The sequence below is a fragment of the Carassius auratus genome, chromosome 28, assembly GCF_003368295.1.
Source record: "Carassius auratus strain Wakin chromosome 28, ASM336829v1, whole genome shotgun sequence".
Lineage (NCBI taxonomy): Eukaryota > Metazoa > Chordata > Actinopteri > Cypriniformes > Cyprinidae > Carassius > Carassius auratus.
This window is the reverse complement of record NC_039270.1, coordinates 10,677,512-10,683,347: the sequence shown is the minus strand read 5'-3', so window position 1 is coordinate 10,683,347 and position 5,836 is coordinate 10,677,512.

Below are 5,836 nucleotides of genomic sequence, written 5' to 3'. Positions count from 1 at the left end.
TACAGAACAAGTGTATGCAGAAATACGGAGGCAATACTGGATCTTACGAGGACGCCAAGCTGTTAAACACCACCAGCTTAACTGTGTATCCTGTCAACGATGGCGAGCGCAGCCCAAGGTACCACCAATGGCAGATTTGCCACCAGAGCGGCTCAGGCTTCTCTGCCCACCATTTTATTCTACAGGAGTGGACTGTTTCAGCCCGTATCACGTTAAAATAGGCAGAAGGATTGAGAAACGTTGGGGTGTCATTTTCAAATGCCTCACCACAAGAGCTGTCCACATAGAGCTTCTCAACTCCATGGATATGGACGCTTTCCTGCTTGCTCTCCGGCGATTCATAGCCAGACGTGGCAGACCAAAGGAGATCAGGTCCGATTGTGGCACAACTTTCGTGGTGCTGAACGAGAACTGCGAGAAGCCTTTGTAGCTATGGAACCCCAATTAAAAGAGCAATTAGCCGATTACCATATCCTATTCAAATTCAATCCGCCTAATGCTCCTCATTTTGGCGGTGTTTGGGAGCGAGAGGTCCGCTCCATTAAAGCTGCTCTCCAAGTGGCAGTTGGAAGCCAGTCTGTCTCTGAAGATGTCCTGTCTACAGTTTTAGTGGAGGTAGAGTGCATCTTGAATTCAAAACCCCTTGGATACGTTTCAGCAGATGTTGCAGACCTCGATCCCATTACACCAAACCTTCTCCTCATGGGGCGGCGGGATGCATCACTTCCGCAGGTGGCATATGCCTCAGGAGAAATGGGGCGGCGCAGATGGCGACATTGTCAAAATCTTGTGGACCAGTTTTGGTATCAATTTACAAGGAACTACTTATCTGTACTTCAGACACGCCAGAAATGGCACAAACCATCTGACAATTTGGCAGTAGGCTCAGTGGTCTTGATAATTGATCCACAACTTCCCAGAGCTCAGTGGCCTATTGGTAAAGTGGTTAAGACTGGTCAGTAAGGATGGATGTGTGAGAACAGCAGATGTCCTTGTCAAAGGCAAAGTGTACACAAGGCCAGTTGCCCGCCTGATTCTGTTGCCAGCCTTTGAGGATGATACTAAAGACTCTTAAAGAATTCATTTACTTGCACATTTACTGCTTAAATGAGGGGGCGGCTGTTGAGAATTCTTTACGGTTTTTCTCTTATTGTCTGTAATTTATTCTGCTGATGTGTTAAGTTACGGAAAATGCGCTATACATAGTTTGAAGCAGATACGATTCTAACGTAAGTGAGGTATTCTCTGCCACGCAAGCGCAGCAGAGTTTTTTGTAGCTGGAGTTTCATAGCGTTGGCAGACTTTCCACTCGTGTGCAACATCCTTGAGTGCAAGTTAAAGTTACTGACAACGTAAGTTCATAACACGATTCTATGTTTAATGGGGAATGTTTGTGCGCATGGCAACTATTTCTGGCACTATGCCAATATTGCTGCTGTTTTGTGATCTGTATAATTATCAGCGCACTTGCGCTAGCTCAGATGCTAATACCACTAATATTTGCAATATGAATATGGTTAATTCTTCCCCTTATGTGCATAATCCTATATTTTACAGTTTGTTATCTGTTGTTATAATAATGCAGCATAATGTGATTTATGCTATTATATTTATTTCCATAGTTTATATCATTGCTTTCTTAGTATTCTAAGTGGATATATGAGAGTTGTTGATAATGTTTAATTTGTAATTTACTGTTGAATCATAACAATATGTAGACAAGTAATTTATTTTGTTTATTTGTTTATTACAGAAACTACCTCAGTTGTATACTGTCATGTGTACAAGGTTGAAACTTGCACAAAATAAAAGTGGAAACGAAATCTGATGACTCCTCCCTGATCAGAGTACTGAAGTGGTTAACACCATTAAAAAACTAGCAATCAGCGGGGTAATCCCCAACACAAATGATTTGATGTTCAGAAGATAACTACAGTAATTAGTTATTAGTTAATACCTGGGGTCATTTTACCCCACTGAATGTGTTTGAGTAAAAAAATTGTGCCATTCTGAAAATATAATAATATTTTTATGGAATAACATGTACTCCCTATCTACAGGCCCAACTGTTCTCATTTCATATATAATTATGATGTTCTACAAAACAACAAGCTTTAAAATCATTTTTTTTCTTACTGCTTTTCTTAAATTTATCACTTACTGTGAAAATTGTTTCCTCTTCGGTACATCACCAGTATAAACTTCATCGTGAAAACTTCTACATCACTCTTGTCAACGTAGTACATATTTACAATAAAAAAATTATCTTGCTCCCTACTGAGTAAAAAAAAAAAAAAGTCCACTCAACTTCGTTTTCAATACCAAAGTTCTGTATTGAACACACTAATATTTTTGATGATGTTTATTGCACATACTTATAATAGTATTTTCAACTTGATAGTTATTTGAAATGTAAAAGATTAGTTGGAATAACATGAGAGGCAAAATCTCTTTCTTAAGTTTTAAAGGTGCACTAAGCAGTTTTTGAAAAACACTGTTGACCACAGCGTCAGACCGTGTCCCAAAACACACTTGCAGCCAATCAGCAGTAAGGAGGCTTGTCTTGTTATAATAGAGAGAAGAGAACGCTCAATTTGAGTGCACAGGACAGATATTAGCTGATTGATTATATACATTGAAGGATGGCAAATAAAAAAAATAGGAAAATATTGGAGGAACAAAACATTAAAACGAATGGTTAAAATCAGGCAAAATGTAGGATCTGCATAAATATCGGAGGAGCTTTCCAGTGGTGGAGAGAAACTCAAGGATCGGGAAGGACTCGAATCGGAGAGTGGGGCAAAAACAGAGGGACTTGTGCTCCAAGTAGGCTGTACACAACTGCTGGGGCTTTTGATTGATTTATTTAATGTCTTGAACATGATACTGAGTTTCAACTGGAGGCGGTAGTGCACAAATTTTGTTGTGATTCATATTTAAGAAGAAGGAAGAGACGACAACCATATGGTTCTGATGGCAGTGGTGGGATGAGTTGGAGGAAAGGTAAGCTAAATAAACTTGTTATTTATATATATATATATATATATATATATATATATATATATATATATATATATACGCTGTAAAAAGTATTAAATGTTCTGTAGCTTTTGGCAATGTTTTTTGGGTTCTAACTAGAGGTGTATGGGATTTAAATCCTGCCATGATTCAAAACTGAAAATACAGTTCTGAAAGGTTGAAACTAAGTGTTCGAAAAATCAAAATCTTACAAAAAAAAGTTTTGCAAGTTCGAAAAATAAGATTTGCAAGCTTGCAAAATGTAAAAAAATAAAAATATCTCTGCAAACATTATGTTGTTTTTGAGATTTCCTTCTTCAGAACTGCAACATTTTTTTTACAATGTTGCGCAAAGAATTTTTCAGAGTTTCAAATTTGTCAGCGTTCTCCCACTGTATTAGATTGTTTTCCAGGTTTGAAACCTTGTAAATGGTGATCTGAAAACTGGTGTCTGAATGTGTGAAAAAAAGTTTTGAAACTCTGAAAACAGAGCTTTGCAGGCTTGCAAAGTGGTAAAAAAAATTAAATCTCTTCAAACATAATTTTGTTTTTGAGTTTTCACTCTTCAGAAGTGCAACACTCTTTTTAATGGTGTTGTGCAATCATTTTTTCAGGGTTTCGAATTTGTCACTGTTCTCCCAGTGTATAGTTTGTTTTCAAGATTTGAAACTTTGTAAATAGTGATCTGAAAACTGGTGTGCAAATAGGTGAAAAAAAGTTTTGAAACTCTGAAAACAGAAGTTTTCGCAAGTTCTCGCAATATAATTTGCCTCCACTGTCATGTAACAAATTGCGCGTTCTTTTGCACTTATTTTTGTTGGCAAATAAGAATGATTTGCGCGCTTCAAGTTTCACCCTGGTTTCACCGCGGGGTTTGCAGATGATGTTCACGTCACGTAATTACGTCACTTCATAAGGTTCCCATGGCAATAGGGGGGAAATGGCGCTTTACTTGTGTGAAGTAAACGCAACATTTTCCAACTTTCTGCTAATATCTATGTGAGTTTTTTGCAACGAAAATACAGGGATTATGAAATCATGCTAGCCCCGCATATTTTGCTTTCTGAAATCGGCAATTTATGCGGCAAAAGAGCGGCATATTTGAAAAAATGCGACCCCGCATAAATATGCGGCCTTTGGCTGATTATGCATTAAATCAGGCGATCGCATAATCGCGTTTTTCTGGAGGGACTGATAACTTAATAAAGTGGAAGTGACTCGCGATCCACACTGCTGCTTGAACTGAGGTGCTACAGTGATCTGTCACGTCCCATTTAAAACTCTCAAAATGGCTCTCATTGTTTGAATTTTGTGATAGAATATATACAGGGTTTGAAAGCTGAGACTTTGTTTCTTATCAGAAGTAAGAAAGTACAAAGCTCTTTGCGATTATTGGATGGGAGGCGCACTACAAATAATGTTTGGTGTAGAGAAAAACTGCAGATCTGGCAACCCTGGCTTGAACTACAATGATTCATAGGGTCAAATAAAGTCTGCTTTAATGTCACTAATTTTAACTATTAATTTTGTCATGTTAATTCTGACTGACCTATATTCAACAGCGAGATTTTCTTCACACACAGTATGAGTTGCAGTATGACACGTTTTTCTGCCGTCTTTTGATTGACAGGATATAATCGGAACTGATCATCGGCTGATTTTGAACAATCGGCTGATAGCTAAATAAATTGCTTTTATTGGCCGATATGGATTATTGGCCATGTGTATATAAGCATAAGCTTGATATTGCAAGCTGTGTTGTTCCATGTGTATGGCCAGTAACGGCCAAATGTATCAGCACCGAATACTCAATGCTGGAAGGTCAGCGGTGAATTTTTTTTCTGAGCAGGTTGTGTCCTCGTACTCATAACAACTTGGCAAATCACCTTGTAAATACTGACAGATACTCTTCCCCGAGCTGTTCTGTGAGACGACAGTTGGCATGACGTTAAGCAGTATCATGGACAAGTGCATCTCTATCTTGACTTACTTGGCTAATGATTTATTTTGTCGTTAGCCAACAGCTTTGATTGTAGAATTTCCTCTCAACAGTTGGCTCTTACATAATAGCAGGTTATGGATTGCTGTTTAGTGTGAACATTAGTGCTTGGGAGACAACTGTTTGTGTCTCTCAGTGTTTAGTAATTTTGTGATAATCTTGATTTTTTTTTATTATAAATAATCCCCATAACATGCTAATGGAACTAATTATACAGACAATTTCATCAGAAATCAGTCAGATGACAGAGTTTCACTGTTGTATGATTTTCAGATCTGTGGATGTAGAAGGACAAAACCCCTGCGGCGTGATTCACATACACTCCTATTCTACTGGACACACGTGTTACTAATTATTTGTTGTTTTAATAATGTTTATAAAGCAAAGCCGTTGTACTTGATAAATGTGATATATGGCTGATAGTGCCTCCTGAAGATCTGAGCTGGAGTAAAGACAACACGTCTGGTTTTCTTTTGCTTTATTCACCGATTATTAATTTGAGCTGTCTGTTGTTATGTTGTCTGTGTTTCTTTGTATCTGTATTGGTGCTATCAAGAATAATAGACTCTAGTTTGGTGGAATAAGTTGACGTACTTGCAAAGACACTTATAGTCAGTTTATCTGTTGGTTGACCATATATTTACAGTAGCAGATATACTAATACTCTGATGACCGCTAGTTGACTGTAGTTGTAGAGTTACTTATCAACAGCTGTCTAAAGGGTACCATCAAAATAATCAAACTGATATTACAATAATAATAGTTTAAAGCAAATGTGTCATGTTACACATTTATCTGATCTGATCTTATGGCTGTTTG